This window comes from Arachis hypogaea, chromosome 1, assembly GCF_003086295.3.
Source record: "Arachis hypogaea cultivar Tifrunner chromosome 1, arahy.Tifrunner.gnm2.J5K5, whole genome shotgun sequence".
NCBI lineage: Eukaryota > Viridiplantae > Streptophyta > Magnoliopsida > Fabales > Fabaceae > Arachis > Arachis hypogaea.
In genome coordinates, this window is record NC_092036.1 from 23,931,200 (window position 1) to 23,944,986 (window position 13,787).

At 38.3% G+C, this 13,787-nt stretch overlaps 1 long non-coding RNA gene across 1 annotated transcript; it reads left to right on the forward strand.

Moving 5' to 3' along the window:
- The first annotated feature begins 710 nt into the window (after positions 1-710).
- LOC112752580 (uncharacterized) lies at positions 711-11,866 on the forward strand. Its single transcript, XR_003177508.3, has 3 exons — positions 711-833; positions 972-1,261; positions 11,741-11,866. It is a non-coding gene; the product is annotated as an uncharacterized lncRNA (long non-coding RNA).
- The last annotated feature ends 1,921 nt before the right edge of the window (positions 11,867-13,787 follow it).

The window sequence follows — 13,787 nt, forward strand, 5'->3', positions numbered from 1 at the left end:
TGTGTACCCGATGGCTTCTATGATTCATGTGCCACAATTATAAGGCACTTATTTCTTTTCTAGATACACTAGAAAAATGCAGTGTATCCCTCTTTCGTACCTTCATTTTCTGTTATCTTTTGTACAAAAGGAAGCCTAAAGGTTAAGAGAATGTGTTGACCCATCAATATATTTGGGATGAGTCTAATTTATAAGAAATAATTTTTTTTTCAAATTGGAGTGTATACCGATGACATGCTGAACCTCCCAGGCTTTTTTGGATGGAGAGCGAGCTACAAGATATTTGACAAGTGAAAGCAGGAATTATGTTTGTTTATTGTTACTACTACTACTACTACTACTTCCTTGGAGTTTAATGGATAAGGTAATTTAATCTAATATTCAGGATATGTCTTGTAGCTTATTTCTCCTCATTAAACCAAATTTTGTTGCTTTATTCTAATTATTTGAATGTCTTCTTGTTTGATAGTTGACTGAACAAAAATTGACAAGAAAGGAAGGTATAAGCTTTTCTTGTTTGAGGTTACTTGCTAAGATTAAAGCCTCGCTATCTTTCACTTGAAATTTCTGAAGGTTTTGATAAATTTTACCACCAATAGAAGCAGGAGGCTAATTTGATTCAATCTGCTCTTATTGTCAATTATCTCTGTTTTCCATCTCAATGTGTTCCTGTCCTAAATAACATTGTTCATCTTTTGTTATTTAGGAAGCCTGCAGACAAGATTGCAGCTTCTGGTTACTATATGGTTGTTCTGGACTTCTTTTATGGTGAACCCTATGATCCTCAGAATACTAATAGACCTTTAGGAGAGTGGCTAAAAGATCATGGAACGGTTAGTTCTTTTTAATGATTCAATATTATTTCTTTGTTCATAATGATTCAACATTATTTTCCCATGATCCAAACCACAAGCTGCAAATCCACCATATCCTCTCTCATCCTCTCCTCTTTCTCTAATGAAACCTCTCAGTTCCTGCTGTGATTCGATCCTCTGCTGATTGGAAGAACACTAGGAAGAACAAGAAGTGCAGAATGAGGAACACTGAAAAAAGCAGCATAACATGTCACCAAAAACATGCTTCTTCTTCTTCTTCTTCTTCTTCTTCTTCTTCTTCTTCTTTTCAGGATGTATGGTGTGGCCCTGGAATTGGATTCGCATCAGGTCATGCTTCTGCTTCTGTGGATTGTGTGGTGGCAAGGAAGAATGCTTCTTCAAGAAGGAACCTTGATGCTGTTGAGAAAGCAACACATAGGGAAGAGGTATTCTTCTTTCTCCATCATCATCTTCTACTTCAATTCTTACTGTTTTCTTTTTTTATTTAATTGATTCATTTATGTTGTTTTCTCTTCAGACATTGCATTTTCATGTTCATATAATTATTGTGAATTGAGGCCTCTTCTCTTCCTCAACTCAATGACAGTTCTTGATTGCTTAATTGATCAAAGACTTGTATAAATGATGAGCGGATAATTTATACGCTTTTTGGCATTGTTTTTAGTATGTTTTTAGTATGTTCTAGCTAGTTTTTAGTATATTTTTATTAGTTTTTAGTTGAAATTTACTTTTTTGGACTTTACTATGAGTTTGTGTGTTTTTCTGTGATTTCAGGTATTTTCTGGCTGAAATTGAGGGACTTGAGCAAAAATCTGATTCAGAGACTAAAAAGGACTGCAGATGCTGTTGGATTCTGACCTCCCTGCACTCAAAGTGGATTTTCTGGAGCGACAGAAGCCCAATTGGCGCGCTCTCAATGGCGTTGGAAAGTAGACATCTTGGGCTTTCCAGCAATATATGATAGTCTATACTTTGCCCAAGATTTGATGGCCCAAACCGGTGTTCAAAGTTACCATCAGAATTCCCAGCGTTAAACGCCGGAACTGGCACAGGAATGGGAGTTAAACGCCCAAACTGGCATAAAAGCTGGCGTTTAACTCCAAGAGAAGTCTCTACACGAAAATGCTTCAATGCTCAGCCCAAGCACACACCAAGTGGGCTCGGAAGTGGATTTTTATGTCATTTACTCATCTTTGTAAACCTTAGGCTACTAGTTCTTTATAAATAAGACCTTTTGCTATTGTATTTTGATCGGGGTAGCTATCTTTGTTCTTATGCTATCTTAGATCATTGGGAGGATGGCCATTCGGCCATGCCTAGACCTCGTTCTTATGTATTTTCAACGGTGGAGTTTCTACACACCATAGATTAAGGTGTGGAGCTCTGCTGTACCTCGAGTATTAATGCAATTACTATTGTTCTTCTATTCAATTCAACTTGTTCTTGTTCTAAGATATCACTTGTTCTTCAACTTGATGAATATGATGATCCGTGACACTCATCATCATTCTCACCTATGAACGTGTGCCTGACAACCACCTCCGTTCTACCTTAGATTGGGTGGATATATCTTGGATTCTTTAACCGGAATCTTCGTGGTATAAGCTAGAATTGATGGCGGCATTCAAGAGAATCCGGAAGGTCTAAACCTTTTCTGTGGTATTCTGAGTAGGATTCAATAATTGAATGACTGTGACGAGCTTCAAACTCGCGATTGTGGGGCGTTAGTGACAGACGCAAAAGAATCACTGGATTCTATTCTGACATGATCGAGAACCGACAGCTGGATAGCCGTACCGTGACAGGGTGCGTTGAACATTTCCACTGAGAGGATGGGAGGTAGCCACTGACAACGGTGAAACCCTTGCATACAGCTTGCCATGGAAAGGAGTAAGAAGGATTGGATGAAGACAGTAGGAAAGCAGAGAGACGGAAGGGACACAGCATCTCCATACGCTTATCTGAAATTCCCACCAATGAATTGCATAAGTATCTCTATCTTTATCTTTATGTTTTATTCATCATTCATAACCATTTGAGTTTGCCTGACTAAGATTTATAAGGTGACCATAGCTTGCTTCATACCAACAATCTCTGTGGGATCGACCCTTACTCGCGTAAGGTTTATTACTTGGACGACCCAGTACACTTGCTGGTTAGTTGTGCGAAGTTGTGTTTATGCCATGGTATTGAACACCAAGTTTTTGGGTTCATCACCTAGGATTATTTGAGTTGTGAAAAGTATTGATCACAATTTCGTCCACCAAGTTTTTGGCGCCGTTGCCGGGGATTGTTGAGTTTGGACAACTGACGGTTCATCTTGTTGCTTAGATTAGGTGTTTTTCTTCAGAGTTCTTAAGAATGAATTCTAGTGTTTCAAGGTGATGTTCTTATCATCACCAAAGCTGATTGATCTTCATCAATTTAGCTCTTGAATGCAATGTCCTGCTGAAGCTTGGCTAGCCATGTCTAATTTCTTTAGACTAAAGCTTTAGACTAACATTGCATGATTCTTGGAATTCTCATTAAGAATTTTGATACCTTTATTTTCTTTTCCACTTAATTTTCGAAAAAAAAGCACAAAAAAATTTACAAAATCATAAAAAACCAAAAATATTTTATGTTTCTTGTTGAGTCTAGAGTCTCATTTTAAGTTTGGTGTCAATTGCATGTTTCTGTTTTTCTTGCATTTTTCATGTGTCTTCAGTGATCTTCAAGTTGTTCTTGATGATTTACTTGCTCTGATCTTTGAATTCTCTTGACTTGAGTGTTTTGTTGTTTCTCATGTGCATTCTCATTCTGTTAATGTCAATAGTATACTAACTTTTAAGTTTGGTGTCTTGCATGCATTGTTTATTTGATTTCAGTTGCATTTTGATTATTCCTCATTATTAAAAATCCAAAAATATTTTTTATTTGTGTCTTTTCAAGTCAATAATACAGAGAATTGAAGATTCAGAACATACAGCAGAGGAATTACACAGAAAAAAACTGGGCGTTCAAAACGCCCAGTGAGGAAAGCAAACTGGCATTTAAACGCCAGCCAGAGTGCCTGGCTGGGCGTTTAACGCCCAAAAGGGTAGTAGTTTGGGCGTTAAACGCCAGAATGTGCACCATTCTGGGCGTTTAACGCCAGGATGGCACAAGAGGGAAGATTTTGTTTTCAATTCAAATTTTTTTCAGGTTTTCAAAATCTTTTCAAAATCAAATCTTTTTCAAATCATATCTTTTCAATCAAATCTTTTTCAAAATCAATTTCTTTCCATTTTCAAAGATACTTGCTATCAATTAATGATTTGCTTCAACATTTCAAGTATGTTGCCTTTTCTGTTGAGAAAGGTTTAATGTTTGAATCATATCTTTTCTTGTTAGCCAAGTTATTAATTTTTAAAATCAAATCTTTTTAAAATGTTTTTCAAATCATATCTTCTCAATCACATTTTTTTTAAAACCAATCATATCTTCTTAATCACATGTTTTTCAAAATAGTTTTCAATCATATCTTTTTGATTTCTAATTTCAAAATCTTTTTCAAAAATCACTTTACTTCTTTCTCAATCTTGATTTTCGAAAATCAATTAAAGTTTTTCAAAATGTTTTTTTTAAAATGTTTTTAATTAATTTTCGAAAATTTCTTCCCTTCTTCTCACATCCTTCTATTTATGGACTAACACTATTCCTTAATGCACAATTCGAACTCCATCTTTCTTGATAAGTTCGAATTTTCTAATTCTACCTTCTATTTTTCTTTTCCTCTGACACCTCAAGGAATCTCTATACTGTGACATAGAGGATTCCATATTTCCTTGTTTTCTTCTCTTTCATATGAGCAGGAGCAAAGACAAAAGCATTCTTGTTGAGGCTGACCCTGAACCTGAAAGGACCTTGAAGCGAAAGCTAAGAGAAGCTAAGGCACAATTCTCTGTAGAGGACCTAATAGAAATCTTCAAAGAAGAAGACCCCATGGCAGCCGAAAACAACAACAATGCCAACAATGCAAGGAAGGTGCTGGGTGACTTTACTACACCTACTCCCGACTTCTATGGGAGAAGCATCTCCATCCCTGCCATTGGAGCAAACAACTTTGAGCTTAAGCCTCAATTAGTTTCTCTAATGCAACAGAATTGCAAGTTCCATGGACTTCCATTGGAAGATCCTCATCAGTTCTTAGCTGAGTTCTTGCAAATCTGTGACACTGTCAAGACTAATGGGGTTGACCCTGAGGTCTACAGACTTATGCTATTCCCTTTTGCTGTAAGAGACAGAGCTAGGATATGGTTGGACTCACAACCTAAAGAAAGCCTGAACTCTTGGGAAAAGCTAGTCAATGCCTTCTTCGAAAAGTTCTTTCCACCTCAAAAATTGAGTAAGCTTAGAGTGGAAGTCCAAACCTTCAGAAAGAAGGAAGGAGAATCCCTCTATGAAGCTTGGGAAAGATACAAACAATTAATCAGAAAGTGTCCCTCTGACATGCTTTCTGAATGGAGCATCATAGGTGTTTTCTATGATGGTCTCTCTGAACTATCCAAGATGTCTTTGGATAGCTCTGCTGGAGGATCTCTTCATCTGAAGAAGACGCCTACAGAAGCTCAAGAACTAATTGAAATGGTTGCAAATAACCAATTCATGTACACTTCTGAAAGGAATCCTGTGAACAATGGGACAAATCAGAAGAAAGGAGTTCTTGAGATTGACACTCTGAATGCCATACTGGCTCAGAACAAGATATTGACTCAGCAAGTCAATTTGATTTCTCATAGTCTGTCTGGAATGCAAAATGCACCAGGCAGTACTAAGGAAGCTTCATCTGAAGAAGAAGCTTATGATCCTGAGAACCCTTCAATGGAAGAGGTGAATTACATGGGAGAACCCTATGGAAACACCTATAATCCTTCATAGAGAAATCATCCAAATCTCTCATGGAAGGATCAACAGAGACCTCAACAAGGTTTCAACAATAATAATGGTGGAAGAAACAGGTTTAGCAATGGCAAGCCTTTTCCATCATCTTCTCAGCAACAAACAGAGAGTTCTAAGCAGAACACCTCTGACTTAGCAACCATAGTCTCTGATCTAATCAAAACCACTCAAAGTTTCATGACTGAAACAAGGTCCTCTATTAGAAATTTGGAGGCACAAGTGGGTCAGCTGAGCAAGAAAATTATTGAACTCCCTCCTAGTACTCTTCCAAGCAATACAGAAAAAAATCTAAAGGGAGAGTGCAAAGCCATCAACATGGCCGAATTTGGAGAGGAGGAAGAGGCAGTGAACGCCACTGAGGAAGACCTCAATGGACGTCCACTGAATTCCAATGAGTTCCCCAATGAGGAACCATGGGAATCTAAGGCTCAAAATGAGACCATAGAGATTCCATTGGACTTACTTCTGCCATTCATGAGCCCTGATGAGTACTCTTCCTCTGAAGAAGATGAGTATGTCACTGAAGAGCAAGTTGCTAAATACCTTGGAGCACTCATGAAGCTAAATGACAAGTTATTTGTAAATGAGATTTGGGATGATGAACCTCCTTTGCTCGCCAAAGAACTGGATGACTTGTCTAGGTAGAAATTACCTCAAAAGAGACAGGATCCTGGGAAGTTTTCAATACCTTGTACCATAGGCACCATGACCTTTAAGAAGGCTCTGTGTGACTTAGGGTCAAGTGTAAACCTCATGCCTCTCTCCGTAATGGAGAAGCTAGGGATCTTTGAGGTGCAAGCTGCAAGAATCTCACTAGAGATGGCAGACAACTCAAGAAAACAAGCTTATGGACTTGTAGAGGATGTTCTGGTAAAAGTTGAGGACCATTACATCCCTGCTGATTTTATAGTCCTAGAGACTGGGAAGTGCATGGATGAATCCATCATTCTTGGCAGACCTTTTCTAGCCACAGCAAAGGCTGTGATTGATGTTGATAGAGGAGAATTGATCATTCAAGTGAATGAAGAATCCTTGGTGTTCAAGGCTCAAGGATATCCCTCTGTCACCATGGAGAGGAAGCATGAAGACCTTCTCTCAAAACAGAGCCAAACAGAGCCCCCACAGTCAAACTCTAAGTTTGGTGTTGGGAGGTTCCAACATTGCTCTGAGCATCTGTGAGGCTCCATGAGAGCCCTTTGTCAAGCTACTGACATTAAAGAAGCGCTTGTTAGGAGGCAACCCAATGTTATATTTTATCTATTTCCCTTTGTTATTTTATGTTTTCTGTAGGTTGATGATCATGAGAAGTCACAAAATCAATTGAAAAAGCAAAAACAGAAAGAAAAATAGAAAAATAGCACACCCTGGAGGAGAACTTGCTGGCGTTTAAACGCCAGTAAGGCTAGCAGATGGGCGTTTAACGCCCAGTCTGGCACCATTCTGGGCGTTTAACGCCAGAAAGGGGCACCAGACTGGCGTTAAACGCCAGGAAAAGGCAAGAAGTTGGCGTTAAACGCCAGAAATGGGCACCAGCCCGGCGTTTAACGCCAGAATTGGCACAAAGAGCAATTTTGCTCGCCACTTGGTGCAGGGATGACTTTTCCTTGACACCTCAGGATCTGTGGACCTCACAGGATCCCTACCTACCCCACCACACTCTCTCTCTTCTTCACCCATTCACCAATCACCTCAACACCTCTTCCCCAAAAACCCTTCACCTATCAAATCCCATCTTTCTCTTCACCACTCACATCCATCCTTCATAAAACCCCACCTACCCCACCATTCAAATTCAAACCACTTTCCCTCCCAAACCCACCCATACATGACCGAACCATAACCCCCCCACTCCTATATAAACCCTTCTTCACTCCTTCATTTTCATACAACCTAAGCACTACTTCTCCCCCCTTTGGCCGAACCACAAGGCCATCTCCATCTCCTCTATTTCTTCTTCTTCTACTCTCTTCTTTCTTTCTTTTGCTCGAGGACGAGCAAACCTTTTAAGTTTGGTGTGGTAATAGCATTGCTTTTTGTTTTTCCATAACCATTTATGGCATCCAAGGCCGGAGAAACCTCTAGAAAGAGGAAAGGGAAGGCAAAAGCTTCCACCTCCGAGTCATGGAAGATGGAGAGATTCATCTCAAGGGTGCATCAAGACCACTTCTATGAAGTTGTGGCCTTGAAAAAGGTGATCCCCGAGGTCCCTTTCAAACTCAAAAAGAGTGAATATCCGGAGATCCGACATGAGATCCGAAGGAGAGGTTGGGAAGTTCTTACCAACCCCATTCAACAAGTCAGAATCTTAATGGTTCAAGAGTTCTATGCCAATGCATGGATCACCAAGAACCATGATCAAAGTGTGAACCCGGACCCAAAGAATTGGCTTACTATGGTTCGGGGGAAATACTTGGATTTTAGTCTGAAAAATGTAAGGTTGGCATTCAACTTGCCCATGATACAAGGAGATGAACACCCTTACACTAGAAGGGTCAACTTTGATCAAAGGTTGGACCAAGTCCTCACAGTCATTCGTGAAGAGGGCGCCCAATGGAAGAGAGATTCAAGAGGGAAGCCGGTTCAATTGAGAAGGCATGACCTCAAACCCGTGGCTAGGGGATCGTTGGAATTTATCCAACGCTCAATCATTCCCACTAGCAACCGGTCCGAAGTTACTATAGACCAGGCTATCATGATTCATAGCATCATGATTGGAGAAGAAATAGAAGTTCATGAGGTGATATCCCAAGAACTTTATAAGGTGGCAGACAAGTCCTCTACCTTGGCAAGGTTAGCCTTTCCTCATCTCATTTGTCACCTCTGTTATTCAGTTGGAGTTGACATAGAGGGAGACATCCCCATTGATGAGGACAAGCCCATCACTAAGAAGAGGATGGAGCAAACAAGAGATCCTTCTCATCATCAAATCCCTGAGATGCCTCAAGGGATGCACTTTCCTCCACAAAACTATTGGGAGCAACTAAACACCTCCCTAGGAGAATTGAGTTCCAACATGGGACAACTAAGGGTGGAGCACCAAGAACATTCCATCCTCCTCCATGAAATTAGAGAAGATCAAAGAATCATGAGAGAGGAGCAACAAAGACAAGGAAGAGACATTGAGGAGCTCAAGCACTCCATAGGATCTTCAAGAGGAAGAACAAGCTGCCATCACTAAGGTGGACCCGTTCTTTAATTTCCTTGTTCTCTATTTTTCTATTTTTCAAAAATTATGCTTATGTTTAGCTATGTTTGTGTCTTGTGATCATTAGTGTCTTAGTGTCTATGCCTTAAAGTTATGAATGTCCTATGAATCCATCACCTCTCTTAAATGAAAAATGTTCTTAATTGAAAAAGAGAAGAATTGCATGAATTTTGAATTTTATAACAGTTTAATTATTTTGATGTGGTGGCAATACTTTTGTTTTCTGAATGTATGCTTAAACAGTGCATATGTCTTTTGAATTTGTGGTTCATGAATGTTGGCTCTTGAAAGAATGATGAAAAAGGAGACATGTTACTGAGGATCTGAAAAATCATAAAAATGATTCTTGAAGCAAGAAAAAGCAGTGAATACAAAAAAAAGGAGAAAAACGAAAAAAAAAAGAAAGGAAAAAAAAAAGAGAGAACAAAAAAAAATAAAAGTTGTGATCCAAGGCAATAAGAGTGTGCTTAAGAACCCTGGACACCTCTAATTGGGGACTCTAGCAAAGCTGAGTCACAATCTGAAAAGGTTCACCCAATTATGTGTCTGTGGCATGTATGTATCCGGTGGTAATACTGGAAGACAGAGTGCTTTGGGCCACGGCCAAGACTCAATAAGTAGCTGTGTTCAAGAATCATCATACTTAACTAGGAGAATCAATGACACTATCTGGATTCTGAGTTCCTAAAGAAGCCAATCATTCTGAATTTCAAAGGATAGAGTGAGATGCCAAAAGTATTCAGAGGCAAAAAGTTAAAAGCCCCGCTCATCTAATTAATACTGATCTTCATAGATGTTTTTGGAATTCATTGTATATTCTCTTCTTTTTATCTTATTTGATTTTCAGTTGCTTGGGCACAAGCAACAATTTAAGTTTGGTGTTGTGATGAGCGGATAATTTATACGCTTTTTGGCATTGTTTTTAGTATGTTTTTAGTATGTTCTAGCTAGTTTTTAGTATATTTTTATTAGTTTTTAGTTGAAATTTACTTTTCTGGACTTTACTATGAGTTTGTGTGTTTTTCTGTGATTTCAGGTATTTTCGGGCTGAAATTGAGGGACTTGAGCAAAAATTTGATTCAGAGACTAAAAAGGACTGCAGATGCTGTTGGATTTTGACCTCCCTGCACTCAAAGTGGATTTTCTGGAGCTACAGAAGCTCAATTGACGCGCTCTCAACGGCGTTGGAAAGTAGACATTTTGGGCTTTCCAGCAATATATGATAGTCCATACTTTGCCCAAGATTTGATGGCCCAAACCGGCGTTCAAAGTCACCATCAGAATTCCCAGCGTTAAACGCCGGAACTGGCACAAGAATGGGAGTTAAACGCCCAAACTGGCATAAAAGCTGGCGTTTAACTCCAAGAGAAGTCTCTACACGAAAATGCTTCAATGCTCAGCCCAAGCACACACCAAGTGGGCCCGGAAGTGGATTTTTATGTCATTTACTCATCTTTGTAAACCTTAGGCTACTAGTTCTTTATAAATAAGACCTTTTGCTATTGTATTTTGATCGGGGTAGCTATCTTTGTTCTTATGCTATCTTAGATCATTGGGAGGCTGGCCATTCGGCCATGCCTAGACCTCGTTCTTATGTATTTTCAATGGTGGAGTTTCTACACACCATAGATTAAGGTGTGGAGCTCTGCTGTACCTCGAGTATTAATGCAATTACTATTGTTCTTCTATTCAATTCAACTTGTTCTTGTTCTAAGATATCACTTGTTCTTCAACTTGATGAATGTGATGATCCGTGACACTCATCATCATTCTCACCTATGAACGTGTGCCTGACAACCACCTCCGTTCTACCTTAGATTGGGTGGATATCTCTTGGATTCTTTAGCCGGAATCTTCGTGGTATAAGCTAGAATTGATGGCGGCATTCAAGAGAATCCGGAAGGTCTAAACCTTGTCTGTGGTATTCTGAGTAGGATTCAATGATTGAATGACTGTGACGAGCTTCAAACTCGCGATTGTTGGGCGTTAGTGACAGACGCAAAAGAATCACTGGATTCTATTCTGACATGATCGAGAACCGACAGCCGGATAGCCGTGCCGTGACAGGGTGCGTTGAACATTTCCACTGAGAGGATGGGAGGTAGCCACTGACAACGGTGAAACCCTTGCATACAGCTTGCCATGGAAAGGAGTAAGAAGGATTGGATGAAGACAGTAGGAAAGCAGAGAGACGGAAGGGACACAGCATCTCCATACGCTTATCTGAAATTCCCACCAATGAATTGCATAAGTATCTCTATCTTTATCTTTATGTTTTATTCATCATTCATAACCATTTGAGTTTGCCTGACTAAGATTTATAAGGTGACCATAGCTTGCTTCATACCAACAATCTCTGTGGGATCGACCCTTACTCGCGTAAGGTTTATTACTTGGACGACCCAGTACACTTGCTGGTTAGTTGTGCGAAGTTGTGTTTATGCCATGGTATTGAACACCAAGTTTTTGGGTTCATCACCGGGGATTATTTGAGTTGTGAAAAGTATTGATCACAATTTCGTCCACCAATAAAGTATCCAGTCACTGAATTGAATCTGAATCACTTGCTTTTAGACTTGTTCTGGTTTATTGCATTGTGTGCATTACATGTTCTAAATCTGCTATTGCTATTTGGTAGCCTCCATGATCTTTAAAAGGAACTAACTCTGAGAAATCTATGGAAGAGTTCCAAATTGTTGCAGGCAAATACTTGAAATTTAATCAAAAGTAACTGCAGTGGTAACAATTCCTTTTTAGTTCTTTTTTCTAATAACTGTAGTGTAGATCGGATATAGTAAGGTAGACATCCTCTGCTCAGAAAGTGGGAAGCAGCGAATAATTTTGATGGACCAAGAATCTCAAGAAGCAAGTATATTGCCATCATCACTAAGAAGTTTAAGAAAGAATGAAGCTATACATAAATTAGGATATTGAATTTTGATGAGTCCACTAGTAGTTATTTGTCATCTAATGAATTAGATTGTGTTATTGTATGGAAATAATTTCTTCTTATTATAAAGAAAGCGTTTTGTATTCACTGGTGTGTTTTTCTATTTATACCATCAATAAAAATTTGTATTTATTAAATTTATATTTATTTTGTATGAAAATAAGTTTATTTTGTAATTAGAAAAATAAAAAAATTTTATTTTACCTTACTGACAGATTTACAGACGGATTTTCTGTCTGTAATTAGAGTGTAAGATAATTTTCTAAAGTTCAAATTACAGACAAAAAATCTGTCGGAAAATCTGTCTGTAATTACAGACGAAAAATCCGTCAGAAAATTCGTCTGTAATTATAGACGGAAAATCCGTCGAAAAGTTTGTCGCCTTTGGAAAATGGATAGAAAATTTACCGAGGGAAAATCCGTCGATAACTGGTAAAAATCCGTCTGTAACTTTTCGACGGAAAAAAATCCATCGGTAAATAATTTCCGACGGAGCTTTTACAGAGGGATAAAATCCGTCGGTCGGTAACCAAAAATATGTCTGTAATAAAGACTAAATCCGTCTGTAAATTTGTCTGTATTAATCCATTTTCTAGTTTTGTAAAATTGGTTTCACATAAATAAAAAATATAAAATAATCAAGTATCAATAATAATCCACAAAACTAATTCCTTCTTAAACAATAAATGACAACATAACAAAGTACCAACAAATTAAATCTATCTCATGATAATTACTTTCCAACAGGATAAACATCAACAGAATTTTTCAAAAACTTTGTTTTTAACATGGGAAATGATGACTCACCTGAAATTTAAATTAAAGAATTTATATATACAAAAAAAATAGACATTAAAAAATTCCTTAATATTCATTCATTTTGACATCAATAGGAGTAGTTAAAACTTCTTGCAAATACTATCATACAAAACATATTTTGAAAAAAGTGATGTACAACAATATGATTTAGAGAGCTCCGATGAGAATCTCATACTAGATGGATATCTGTTCTACAAGAAATGTAATTCACAGCAACCCTAATAATTAGAAACAATTATAAATTCACAGCAACATCAACAAAAAGCTCTATAAACACTAATAATCAGAAAAAAGACATAAAAACGTCAATAAATTCAAGAAATTCAACATCACATATTTCAACAAGTATATTCAAGCAGAACAAGCCATAAATTTCAACAAACATATTAAAGCAGAACAAGTAGAACAAACAGATTTAAGCAGATTCATAATTTCAACAAGATTGATAATTTCATAATTTCAAGCAGAACAAACAAACTCAAAAAATCTAAGAACGATAACAAACAGATTCATAATTTCAACAAGCAAAACAAACGGATTTAAACAGAACGAGCCAGAAATTTCAACAAATAGCTTCATGATTCACAACCAAACAGAACAAGAGCATTAAAAGAAGAGTACTAACCTGTCCGAGAGAGTAGATGACACAGACGATGGAGACCACCAACCTGTCGAGAGAGCAGACTACAGAGACGACGCTATGATGACGAGATGAAGCGGAGCAAGGAGAAGCAACGAAGAAGACGATAAAGCCGCAGTGAGGTGAGGTGACATCATCAGAGACTTTAGACTTGAGAGTTGAGACTATGATGTCGCGGTGAGGTGAGGTGAGGTAAGGTGAGACGAAGAAGACGACACAGATCGGCGGACGCGGTGTAGCAATGAGTGAGGTGAGGTGAGGTGAGGTGAGATAAGGTGAGGGAGGAGGGTTACCGTTTAACCATTTAGGGGACTAGGGTTGGGGGAATAGGGATGGGGTATTGGGTAATAGGTGTGTTTCCTTTTTTTTCCCTGAAGAAACAAAACAACGCCGTTTTGGCAAATAATTTTTTTTAAA